The 13,696-nt window shown below is 42.8% G+C and overlaps 1 protein-coding gene across 2 annotated transcripts in view; it reads right to left on the bottom strand.

Annotated features, from left to right (window-relative positions):
* The window catches only part of SLC38A4 (solute carrier family 38 member 4), a 69,083-nt gene extending 63,145 nt beyond the window's left edge, over positions 1 to 5,938 (bottom strand). Inside the window, exon 1 of one of the 2 annotated variants that reach the window (XM_045523559.2) lies at positions 5,820 to 5,938. The gene's annotated coding sequence lies outside the window, so the exon portion shown is untranslated. Of the gene's footprint in view, positions 1 to 5,508; positions 5,531 to 5,819 lie in introns of those variants that run through there. The other variant, XM_045523558.2, reaches the window with a different exon arrangement.
* Positions 5,939 to 13,696: the final 7,758 nt, after the last annotated feature.

The following is a 13,696-nucleotide window of genomic DNA, read 5'->3' as shown; positions in this document are numbered from 1 at the left end:
CACTAGATGTAGCAGGACCAATAGGGGCAAATGGTAAACAGGAAATAAGGGACCATTTCAATCTTACTACCCAGGGAATGACGTTATTCTCAGCTGCACTGTCCTGCATGAATATAATTTAGCCCTTTTTTCATTTCCTTCCTTCTGTTTCCTTCATTTTAGTTACGACAGTTAGAGGAAAACACATTTATCAAAGAACACTTAGTACAGACATTTGCAAACATTTCATGGTGCTTTGGGTAGCAGAAGCAGTAACATTAATAATATGAGCTATCACATATTGAACGCTTACTATGTACTAGGCATGAGTCTAAGGATTTTACATGTGTTAACTCACTGAATCCTCAGAACTCTCAGGAGGTAGATGTTTATTATGATCCTGATTTTATAGATGAAGAGACTGAAGTTCAGAAAGATTCAGAAACTTGCCCAAGGATATAATGTTAAAAAGTGGAGGTTTTAATCTGTGAACTGAAATTAGGGTTTGGATTCTTTACAGATTTTATTTATGCTTTGAATTCCCTTCCTAATGTAAGTATGACTGAGCGTATTTCCCAAGTGTGGAAATGGCGAAGCGGCACGCAGACCTCGGAGCCTGGAACGAAACATTGGCATAAAAGATTGCTGAGGGTTGTTGGGGTGGCAGCTAATGGGTGCAATGCTGGGCTTCTTTTTAAGGTTATGAAAATGTTCTCAAACTGATTGTGGTGATGGCTGCATACTTTAAGTGGGTGAATTGTATGATATGTGAATTAGATCTCAATAAAGTTGTTACCAAAAGAAAAAAAAATCCCTAAAGAAGAGATACTGGCAGTTAAGTTTTCAAAGTCTGTTATCAAAAGCCAGAATCTTAACTGGCATAAACATCTACTTCGGAGATAAGAGGGTGAAATATCATTACTGTCATCTCATTTCATTTTTTTATTTTTGAAAGGGGGATAATTAGGTTTATTTATTTTATTTCTTTCTTGATGGAGGTACTGAGGATTGGAGAAAGGACCTCCTGCATGCTAAACAGGCCCACTACCAATGACCTATACCCTCCCCCACTTATTTATTATTAATTTTTAATGGAGGTACTGGGGGTTGAACCCCTAACCCTGTGCATGCTAGGCATGCACTCTACCACTGAGCTATACCCTCCCCCCACCGCTTCACTTCTTAAAAATATTTTTACTTCCTGATTCCTCTATAACACACTAAAATTAAAAAAAAAATTAAACCAGTAAAAACTAAAATAAGGAGAGAAATCCCCCTTAGCTACCTCCTAAGGGAAACATTTGGAAGTCTTTTTCTTGATTGTGTAGATTGTATCTATGCTAAAATAGAATATCTCTTTAAGAACCAAGAAAAATGATTTATTTTTCCCATACAGGAGACAATGAAGTCTAGTCTTTCCATTTGAGCTCATTTTAAAACACTAACACTATAGTCTAAAAAAAAAACCTTTAGTTCTCTATTATAGGGCCATAATAAAGTAATAAAAGGTATTGCTGACTCCTGTATTCAGTCATTTTGTTCCTTGTTAGCACAGTTCACTTTCGAAATTCAAGGGAGGAGCAGAGGTATGGGACACTTGCAGAGAGACCATGGAAGGACTTTCAGACTACACCTCCCTGCCATGTCCCCTCTTTGCCTCCTCCCAGGAAACTCTTAAATTTCCAAAGGGCTCCTACCTTCTCCTTTCAATGCTTAGTAGGGTCCTTCTGTTGAGAATCCTCCTCCATTTTCTTCACTTCTTTGCCCGGCTAATGTTTATTTCTGCTTCAAAACCCAGCTCAGACATTATCTGGTCTAGAAATCTTCTCTGACCTCTGTCCTAAGCCAGGTTTGGTGGCAGAGTGCTCAAATCTGATTCTTTTTTTTTTTTTTTTTTACCCTGGCCCTTCACATGCTGTTAGTGCAACCATTTGCTTATTTATTCTTTCCTCCACTAGACTGATTCACTTATTCAACAAACATTTCTTGAGCACCTAGTATCTACCCAGGACCATGGAAGGTGTTAGGGAGACAAGGATAAAAGAAACTCCCTAATATAGTTCCCGGGAGACAATGCTACTCAGTGATGCTTGGTGGAATGAATGAATGGAATTAGGCCTTTACAAACAGAGTAGGAGGAAGATCAGGAGCAGATTAGCAGGCACATGAAGGTCATTTGGTTTTTCCATTCCCCCTCCCCTCACATCCTACTCTGGTGTCACCTCTCTAAGCCTCTTCTTGCTTTAAGTTTTTGTTCTCCTAGTAATTTGTATCTCACTGCTTGCTATTTATCGGAAGCAGGAACTTTGGCATAGGAGGGACAGAGTTCTGATGCCAGCCTTGTCACTTACTAGTTGTGTGACCCTTGGCTCTTTCCCTAATTTCTCTGGGCTTCAATTTCCTCTTTTGTAAAATGGAGGTAACAAACCTCTACAGCACGGAGTACTGTGTGAAGATTAAATGTGATTCACGCATGGAAGGGGTTTAGCTCAAAGCCTGGCTTGAAACAGCCCTCCTTTTCTTTCTTCTGTCTCTCCCCTGCTCCAGGCGCTCACTTACTGCAAGAAGCCATCAGAGCAGAAGTAGAATACAAGGTGATTTCACATGGTAACATGGAAGCACATTTTAAGAAATTGTAATATTATTATAATATATCTTAAAATATGTAAAGAGTTATAAAACCTCATTAAACCTTTAATTTTTATAGAAATCATTGCTTTGGCTATATAAAAAATTAAAAAAGGGGTGTAAGTTTTTTAAATAGTTAGAAAATATTCTTAAGTAGGTGCAAAGGATAAGGAAAAAAGAAATAGATAAGTTAAAAAAAAAAACAGAAATCAACAAAGACAATGATATAAAAGAAGGAAAAAAAGAAGAAAAACATTTAACATAGAAGTCCACAAGGTGCTATATTGATTATGCTTGCCCTCCGGGTTTGAGAAAGTCAGAGGTAACCATAGTTATAGTGTGCATTTCTCAAATGTCACTTGTGAAAAATCTAATCCTGGGGCTGGTAAAGATTCACTCTTTAGCTGCATGATCATGTTTATGGCTTTCTCAGGACAGGATTAGTCTCTAACAGACTAAGAAGTCAGGTTTGGGTCCCTAGATGTCACCTGTCCGGTTCTGCCCATGATAAAGTGCAAAGTGAAAGAAAATTGTTCTTTGCATTTAAGAATGAGTAAGTGAAAAAATAGAACTGCCAAAGATGTTCTATATCCCCCACGCTGTTTATCTCCATTTCCTAATCTGTAAAAGGGTTATAACAGTAGAATAGATCTGGTAAGGTTGTTATGAGGGTCAAATGTTAACATAAAAGAAGCACTCAGTAACCTATACGGAATATAGTAATTTGTGTGTGTGTGTGTGTGTGAGCCATTACTATCATTAACCTAGTGGAGACTATCCTCCTCCCAGTGCCCAGCCCTGTGTGCTCTGGCAGAAGAGCTGTCCTCTTATCTGCCAGCCTTGGAAGTCATTTATCCCTTTATACCAACCTTCCTGCTTCCTGAGGGTTTGGGGATACAATTAACCCAAGAGAAGCTTTCTGTCTCTGAACACATATGGTATGCAGTCATTTGGGAAGATCAGATAGTCTCTTCAGTGCCTCGGTCCTTACAAAGTTCTACCAAGAGCACAGATTTTCTGTAGATTCATCTGTTAGAATTTGAGAGGCTCTATCATGCACACACACACACACACACACACAGGCACACACTTCTTGTGTTCCACATGAGAGAGTTCCACCAATCTCACACACTCCTTGGAGACTTGTTTGCAATGGGGACAGAAAAAAAAGTCCATGGGCTAATTTACACCCCCTCCTCCCAAAATTTAAGATCTACAAAAAGGTCATAACCAAAGTTGAAGCAAATCCCAGCTACCAGGCCCTGGAAATTGTGGTCTGGGTGTGCCGTGCTCTCTTTCCAACATAAGACAATTAAGTCATAATGATGATTATGTCTGTGCTGTCTGGGGAGCAGATAAAGATGAATATAAGAAATCAGGAAACTGGGAAACAGGCCAGTCACGGTGAAAGCTTGGCCACTCCCTCCCTTCCTTAAGGGTGAGAAGGAGTACCGCTACCCACCTATAACGAAGAAAGCAGGTCCAGCAGCCTTGGGGGATGGGGCACCGGCCAGGAAGTCCGGAGGGGCCCAGGCCTGTTTACACCTCTATGGCAACAGCTTCCCCTTCACCTCTTTTCTCAGGATCTAACATTCCCCTGAGACAGGTGGAGAGACATCTTTTGCACTGAGAGATACGCATAAAGAGCCAACCTGTCCTCCTCCGGTGAAACCAGGGCCAGGTATTCAAAGGCTCTGCGGAGGACAGCGGCCGGGATCTCCGGATCCTCCCCAAGTTATCTTGGGACCCCCAACTCCTGCCCCTCATTACCTCTCGCACGCCCCGGCACACCAGCGACCCAGTCTCCCGGGCTTGGGTCCCCCGGTTTATTTCACCCCCTTCCTCTAGCCCAGTCAGCAGCCCGGTGCGCATCTCCTGGGCTGGTCCTGATGCACGTACAACGGGCACCGATCCACCTGTACCTGCTGGATCACTAAGGGGAGCTGGGGGGCGCGCGCGTTCCCCACTCCGCGCATCCACCCGCAGTCCGCGCCCTCCCAGGGCGCACGCCCCCCTGTGCTAAGAGCTCCTCTCTGTGGGCCCCCGCAGCGCCAAGGCTGCTCCCCGCGCACGCCTCTCCCCTCTCTCAGGCTCCCAGCTCATCTCCCGGAGCGGGAAGGTGGGGGTGAGGGTGGTCCCTGCGTCCCCGCTCCTTTTCCCACCCTCTCTTCCTTTCTTTCATCCTCTCCTCTTTTCCCAATTTTCCCTCCTACTCCTACCACTCCCGGGATCTGGACCCTTATCTTTCTCATTCTCGCCTCCTCCCTGGACTTTTCTCGCTTCCCCGACTTCCTCTCTCCTGTCCTCGGCTCTCCTCTCCTTTCCCCAAAGCCCGCGGGTGCCGTCTTTCCAGCGCTCCCCAGGCGTCTCAGTCCGACGGCGCCGGACGCCGCCCTCGGAACCGCGGACTCAGTCTTGGAACCTGCTCACCGCCCACAGCCGAGGCCCCCGGACCCAGCTCTGCTCACACGTTCTTCCTCCCCTGAAGGAGCCTCCCCCGGAGTTCCCCGGGCCGGAGCCCCCCACCCGAGGGAATCGTGCTGGCCTCCTGGCGGTCCAGCTGTCAGAGACGATGAGTCTATTTTGGGTCTTGCGGCCAGTGTTCCCGCCCTGGGGACGCGGGCACGGGTCCGGAGATTCGGGTGACACCTTGCCAGCACGATCCGGAGCTGCCGCAGAGCCAGCCCCCACAGCGGGCTCAGGCCTCCTCCGCCAGGCAGGCGGCGGCGCGGCCACAGCGGTGCAAGGCTGACTCAGTACACGCATCTCGAAATTCAAGCGCCCAGGGAATCCCGGGCCCGGGGGCGGGGGCGGGGGCGCCCCACGCGCCAGCCACCCCCTGCCCGCTCCCCAGGAATAGGCAGCCTTGGCACAGCCACCTGTCCTGGCAAAGGGACTCACAGGAACGCTCCCAGCCGGTGTCCTTTCCCTCCGTGTGCCCTGGTTTACTTCATTTCTAGTCAATCCTGTAGCCTGTAATAACCCACCCAAAGTGGGATCCTTTGGCAAATGATAACGGATTTGGGACAGTCAACAAGATATGAGGAGTCACAACGCGAGACCTAAGCCCCAGATGGCTGAGAGACCAGGCTGCACACGTGTGCGTGTCCCCGTGCGCACACCCACACTCATCCCAGCTGGGATCCAGCCACAAGTCTGCACAATGACAAGTCTCTCAAGTCTAACGGAAAAATATCAACAGCTTCACTCACCCGCCTTTTTCTTCCCTCTCCCGATTGGGATCCAGGGGAAAAGGGTGGATTGAGAGACCCTTCTTTCTTTTCGCCTTTCTACAAAGTGGAAATTTCCATCATGTGATAGGGGGCAGCATCCCCAGTGTGGCGTTTCCTGTGGACCCTCCCTTCCAGCCCAGCCACCAATCGTCAGGCGGCAATCTGAGATGTAAACAAAAGCATCTTCCCAGGTGGGGCTGAGTTGCCCAGCTGTCCCCAGAGAGTGAAGCTGGGACCTGCCAGCCCCTGCTCCCGCTCTCCTGGGTCCATGATAACAGAGAAGGTCTCGGTGTGAGTCGGGCTTTTTTGTGGGTCTGAGGGGTTCTTCTTTTTTTTTTTTTTTTTCCTTTTTTTTCCTTTTTTTTTTGGACGATTAAGTTTCTTCATTAGTCAAGGTTGTGCTTATTGGATCTGTTTTATATGCGGAAACACATGTTGATCCTCATTTTGAAGTCTGTAAAAGAATCTTTTTTTCAGGAGGGGGCTCTAAACTACCTCCAGGTTTGGGTTCAAGTTAAACCTGCACTTGACATAAAGAAAAAAAAATTGGGGGGAAAGGGTACAAACGAAAAAAACCTTTCATTTACAGTAAAAAGCATTTTTTGCAAGAGCAGAGCAGAGCAGAAGACAGCTCGCTAGTACTTAACCATGGGTAGGAGGCTTTTGTGGTACCATTTTTTCCTGGGATTGTACTGTAAGCATAATTCCCAATATACATGAAGAAGAAATTAGGATATAATAAATAGGACTATAATTTCAGTTTTGCTTATTAGAGGCACTCCTTACCATTTTAAGGAAGACTGCTAATATTAAACCTATTTTCTGATGTTACCAAAATTCTTGTTTCAAAGAAAGCCCATGTAACAAACGGGAGGCGCCTGTGAGAACTACTTCGACAAATGTGTCAAGCAGCAAAAGCCCCAAGAAACACTGAGCTAGAAAATAAATTTGCAGAATTATCCAAATCATGAGAGTCATTGTGTTTGCTGACAGCCTCTACTTGTAAAGAGTCCGCTAAAAAAAATGTGGGATTTTAAGCTGTTCACCACCTGCCTGATGACAGTTGACTACAAATGCTTGCGAGTATTGATCTGGTTTTCCCATCTCAAGACAGCTGTCCTTAAACTGTTTAATATGTATTATATTTAAATCAAATATCATTCTAAGAAAGCATATTACACACACATGTGTACATAAGCATTACATTTATTTAATTAATTAAGCATTAATTTAAAAATATACAGGTGGGGCATTGTTTTTTTAAAAAAAACACAACCCCTTGTTTATTTGCTATTCATTTGTCATTCTTTAAGGAAAAAAAAATGTCCAATGGAGACCTGATCCCCACAGTTTAACAAACTCATCAGGCAACACAGATACCTTTCTAAGTTCTCACATACACATCCAACTGAAGTCTATTCAGAATGCTAAGTCTCACTGTTTATTCAGCCCAAGAATATCTCAAACCATCTCATTTTACAGTTCCCATTAACTAGTATATTAACAGCACCTCAGCACTTTAAGAAACAGGACGACAACAACAGCAAAAATCCATCTGGATAATGCAAATGTGTAACAGTCAGGAGTGTTTAGAAAAAAAACTCTCCGTTAGCACACAGGCACGCACATCAAGTTGAGCTAAAGCCATCCAATGATGCAAATTCAATAGAAGGATGATACGATAAGTACCTCCACTGTAAGAGTAAACAGAGCACACAAGAAATATTTTTTATGAAAGCTGATTATCTCCTGCCCAGTCACATATGGTATCCCTCTTTAGTTTGTCGTAAGAAGTTTCCATGTTATGAAGTTAGAATATATTGGAATAATCATGAAGTCCCTCTAAACTTGTTGAAACTAGATTATCATTACACTCTCACACTTCTCCACTGATTCTTACTTAATAAATATGAGCATCTGTATAAAGCTCCTAAAATGTCGAACTTGATAGGATTGGGAGAGGATTAGTGAGAGATCAGGACAGATATATATTTCTCTGTACCTAAACTGAGATTCAGTAAAAGCAAAAATCCAGGATTCTAAACCAAAAAGCTATTCCAGAGAAAAGACAAATAAAGATGAGATGAATGCAGCCCTGTGAGGCTGCTCAACTTTTTAATGAACTGCTTACTTGGTCAGTTCTTGGTATCTGCTCAACTTTTTAATGAACTGCTTACTTGGTCAGTTCTTGGTATCTTAGCTAGGACAGAAAAGATCAAAAACAGTAGTTCATGGTCTAATTTATGAGAGAACTATGGCTTATTTATCTATATATGTGCTATTAATATTAACCCAGTGTTGAATGAAGTAAACTGAGTTGCATTCATCTATCAAGCAATGAAGTGTTAAGCAAAATTCAAATTTGACATCTTTTTTACTATTGTACATCAGTAGAATTTGAGAGGAGCTCCAAGCAATGTTGGGGGGCTGTGAGACAACTGACAAGCCATTGTCTTCTGTGCTGCAATCAAAAACGTGAGCCCTTAATGACCACACTGAATCTACCCGACGATCCTCAAGGGTCTGTTTTAAGCCAATGTTTGAGAGCATGTGAAGCAACCCTAACTAGCAGCATGAATGTCCCTGCAGAACCGCACTGTGAAACACATTTTGATTTACCATCAGACCATTTGCTGATTCTGGAGAAGACAAACCCGAGTCCTAACCTCAGAGCCACCATTTACCAGTTGTGTGGCCTTGCCCAGTGAGCTTAAGTTCTTAGTGACTCAGGTTCACCATCTGAAAAATGGAGAAGTTTTCTGAATACGTTGTTTTCCTTACTTATTTTCCGACAGTACTACAAACTCAAATAGCGATAGAGGAAAATAAAATGTTTGCCACTGAGTAAAAAAAGCTAACAGAATGGTTAGAATTTACCATCATTTTCACAAAGCTGAACTGATCAAAGCTCTCCACTCTGAAGTTATATTAACACACTGTTCCTAGGAATGATTATTGGTTTTGTTGTGGATGCTTCTATTTTAAGAAAAGTCTTTATAAAAATATTCCCAAAATATATTCCTTTGAACTAAAGCTGATACTTGGAAACAGAGCTCTGTGCTCCAATAAGTTTGGAAAGCATTGTGCTAAAAGTTATTGTGGGATTCCTCAGAGGTTTGAATCAGTCTGTTGAAGGTGGGATGAAGCATGAAGTTTACTCTATGACCATGAACTCTTTTTGGAGAAAAGTTTCTAAGGTCTAATTATCCAGGGAACAGTCATCACTAAAGTTTAGTATAAGTAAATGTCTTAGAAGGACATAAAACACAATTATTATTCAAACATCATACATACGAAGTTCCTTGATTTATGACTCATTGCAAAGTCTGATTGCAGTGATTTTAGTAAACTTTTGTTTAAATTTTTTCTTTGATAGTAAATGTTTAACATGGATTATTTTTTCAGTGAACAATTATTATAATTAGCAAAATAGCTTTAGGTTATAGAGCACCTTGACATATATTTTGCCTCCTGATGCTAAAACAAGCCCACCATAGAGGTATTATTACTTTCCCCATTTCACTGGAGAGGAAAACAAGATTCAGAGAGGTTAAGTGACTCCTCCAAGCTCACAGAGCCAATATATGACAGACTGGAGTGTGAGCCAGGTTTTCTGGCTTCGAATTCAATGTCTCCCTTTCCACAGCCTCCTTTTTTTTTCCTGAGTATTTTCTTTACTAAGACTGTGTACCGTTTGCCTGCCTATAATATAGCCAGCCCCGAGTGGCACACTTAGCCATAAAATTATGATTTTTTAAAATAACTACTGTAAAAGTAATGGTCTCTTTCTTTACTATAATTCCATGAGCCTCTACAAACTTCTAATGCCAGTATCATGATTTTCTTTTCTATGAATATGAGTTTGATTTATGTGAGACTGAGTAATACCATGAATTATGCTTGCAGATGAGTTTCTTTAGTGCTACATTTTCTCAATGGGCTACTATTTCTTGGGGCTCTAGGAAAAAGATACTCGAATAGATCACTCACGGTCTCAGTTACACATATGATGAAACAACTAGATACTGCATCTCAAAACAAAAATATCAAACTAGACCTAGGATCTTAGAAGGTCCAACTCTAGGGTCCAAGATTGGGATGTCAGGGTCCAGACCCTGAAGTCCCATCCAGGAGGTGAAAAAGGGAACAGAGCCCATGCGGATCTGGAAATAGCTCTGGGGGGAGAGCAGGCATCCTGTGGTCAGTATTCAACAACAGCCCCCCAGGGAGGTCGGCTTTTGTCTTTCTGGTTGGGAAACAGCATCACGTACTGAGAGCTGACCAGTCATGGCCATCTTCCCTTTCCAGCCTGATGCGCACAGCATCTCAGATAGTCAACGACACCCCTCCCTACAACCCATATTCTAGACCCTCACTGCCTCCCAGCAACCAGTGCCGCGGTCTCCTGTGCCCTAGAGCTTTTGAACACACTGTCCCCACTTCCTGGAAGCCCTTGCTAACAGCTCTGCCTGTCAGCTTCACCTTTTACTCGTCTTTCAAGCCTCAGATCACATATCATCACTTCAGTGAATGAAAAACTCTTTCCAACTCTTCCAACTTTTTTTTTTTCTCTTGGTACGCTGGGGAAATGGAGTGGTGGGGAAGTTTGAAGAAGAAGTGTGGGGACAAGAGAATTGTCATATTTGAGACGTGGAACTCAGGACTTACAACCATTCCGTGAGGTGGATTTTTTTTAAACTTCACTTTGCAGATGAGACATCAGAAAGTGAATGAGTTAAATGGCTTGTCAGAGGCAGAATCAGAATTAGGACTCAGCTGCCTATGGCTCCAAAGCTCTCCCCATTCTGTCCCATCATTAGACTTGTCCTCGTCTGGACTCCAGAAGCACATAGTAACACACGAGTCTGGCCCCCACTAGACTTCGAGCCCCTGGCAGCCAGCCTCTGTGCTGTTCTTATCAGGGATCCTGACACGCGCCATAGCATAACTCCGTAGTTATTAACTGAACCAGTGTGACAACGAATGCAGAACTCCCCTATGATTTGCATATCGTAACAAACACTGTCTGTGCCTGAGTTATCTGTTAAATACAGCTACCTGTGATTTCTCCCTAATGATGCTGTGTATCCTCTCTCTAGTTTTCCTCTAAAGCTAGGAGGCACCGAGATTAAGTGGCCAGTTATAATGTTGCTGCCCTGGGAGACAGTCGGTGACTGAGTCTGCCAGGCTACCAGCAACTCTGACGTGCTTTGCACAACTGGTGTTTGAACTGAGACTGACGTTAATTTGATATTGTTGGGTAACACAATAGCTTGACAGCTTTCAGGAAATGATATAAAATTAATCTAAAAGCAAATTTTACCCTTTGTGACATTCCTCTGAGAGTTTAGAAACTTATTCCTGTCGATCTTTTTTTCTTAATTGAAGTATTATTGTTGATTTACAATGTTGTGTTAATTTCTGGTGTACAGCAAAGCGATTCAGCTGTGTGTGTATATATATATGTTCTTTTTCATATTCTTTTCCATTATGGCTTATTATAGGATATTGAATATAGTTCCTGTGTTATACAGTAGGACCTTGCTGTTTATCCATCTTATATATAGTAGTTTGTATCTGCTCATCCCAAACTCTGAATTTATCCCTTCCCCACTCCCTTTCTGCTTTAGTAACCATAAGTTTGTTTTCTATGCCTGTGAGGCTGTTTCTGTTTTTTAAATAAGTTCACTTGTATCGTATTTTAGATTCCATACGTAAGTGATATTGTATATTTGTCTTTCTCTTTCTGAGTTACTTCACTTAGTATATTCACGTCAATCTTAACTTCATGTGTCCTTTATTTGGAAAAATAAAAGGACTTATCACCAAAAACTAGACATGTTTAATGAAAAGAACCACATTAAAAATAAATATGTATTTTATAGATAGATACAGATATAGATGTTTTCCAAGTGAGTAAGGGGTAGAACACATAAAATTAAACACCTGGTTTCTGATTTCTGGAACCAGACTCCCTGGGTTTGGATTCCAGCTCTGATATTTACTAGCTGATAACTAGTTATTAGTTACATAATAATTAGGCAAATTATTAACCTCTCAATGCCCCAGTTTCCTTATCTGTAACTTGGGGATAACAGTTGTACCTATTCATAGAGTTTTTTAAAACAGTAAGTGAATTACCTGAGGCACTTAAACCACCCTTTGACAAATGGAAACTGCTGATTATAGTCGTATCGTCTGTTACTGAAGAATTCTTATAATTACCCTAAAACTTTATTTTCTTCTCCTGGGGCTGTTTCCTCAGTCTTAGTACGAGAGGGCAGATTGTTTGATTCTTGCGTCCTAGGTGATCTTGACATTCTACACAGTTTCTGGGTAATTACTTCTTTTATTCCCTTGTTGAAACCCCGGTTGCCTAAAATCTGCCTTCAGAAGACTTGGAGAACAGGAAACTATTATTAACCCATTACTTAATATTCACAAGACTAAATCTAAAGTAAAACATAACTTGTCGTTTAACTTTGAGCCATGGAAACACCTAACTTCTAGTCTTAAAATACAGGAGATGGATGGCGTGACCGGGGCCAGGCTTGTATGTTTCTTTCTCCACTGCCCTCCGGGGTTTGTTTGGCTGTTCCCATGCTGCAGTATGTTGCATTCTTTCTCACTCCCTAATAGATTGCTTGCATGGCTCCTCTCGATGCTGTAAGTTCTGTAGATATGAAATCAAAGTGTTTTCACTGAATAAATAAATAGATAGATGGGTGAATCAACTGATGCTTCTCTGTTTTGTGAGACGTTGAAAAGCTGAGTAACAACTTTCTTAAAGATGAGGCTGGAATTTAATCAAAAACATTTCAGATGAAAATACTAGTGGGAAGAAGATTTTGGAACTTATTGGTTTTAAAATTATAACCTGGTTTCACTGGGGGCCCTATGTGTCTTCAGTCTGGATGGAGGCTCTTCCTAACCCACGTGGGACATTGCAGCAGTTCAGTCTTCCTGGGATTTTCTGTGCCATTCCACATGGCTGCCACTGACCAACGGAGATGCCACCATCTATTCTATCTACGAATCGTGTGCTTTCCCAGTGCCTTTTCTGATGAGGGTCTTAGCAAGGTGGAAGGTCCTGGCCCTTCACTTTCATGCCGTCACGCCTGGTCAGCCTTCAATCGCCCATAAACGCAGGACTACATACACATGCCAAGTTCTGAAGAGTGAGGCGCATCTGAGAAGGGTATTCCAAGGTGGACAATTTAAGGCTGAAATTCTGGCTAATTTGACTGCACAAAGGAAGGCTCTGACTCGAAGCCTCACATAAGCTGCCTCCACTGGAGATACGTCTCCGCTCTGGACTTCGTCTGCCCACAGGTAGTCCCCTATTTAAAGCTGATGACCCCATCTCCTCCCTCAGAAAACCCAGTTCTGTCCACATTCGCCCATCCTCTGATTTAACAGACATTTACTGGGTACTCCTAAGTTCTAGGTGCTAGCGACATAAATGTGAGTGAAAACAGCCGCTGTCCTAGTGGAGTTTATACTTCAGTAGGAGAAAATATTTTAACCCAATGTGACAGAAATAGGTATAAAATGACAAAGACTGCAGTGAAGGAAGGATACACTGGGCGCAGGGAAAGACTTCCCTGAGGAAATGACTCTCCAAGAGGAAGGCAAGGGACTTCAGCATGTTCACGTGCCCAGGGGAAGCCCATGACTGTGGTGGAGACAGGACCCAAGCCGGTGCTCCGGAGGTGGTGGAAGCGAAGAGCCATCTCAGGTGGACCGATGGCCTTAGGTAGCAAGAGGGACACCTTCCCTGCTCAGTTTTCTCTCCTCATTCTCTGCAGAGGCAGACAAGCACCTATTTCCAAATGAGATAAAGCGGGGACTGACTT

Source organism: Camelus bactrianus, chromosome 12 (assembly GCF_048773025.1).
Source record: "Camelus bactrianus isolate YW-2024 breed Bactrian camel chromosome 12, ASM4877302v1, whole genome shotgun sequence".
Classification (NCBI taxonomy): Eukaryota; Metazoa; Chordata; class Mammalia; order Artiodactyla; family Camelidae; genus Camelus; species Camelus bactrianus.
This window is presented reverse-complemented; position numbering and strand designations above follow the sequence as displayed.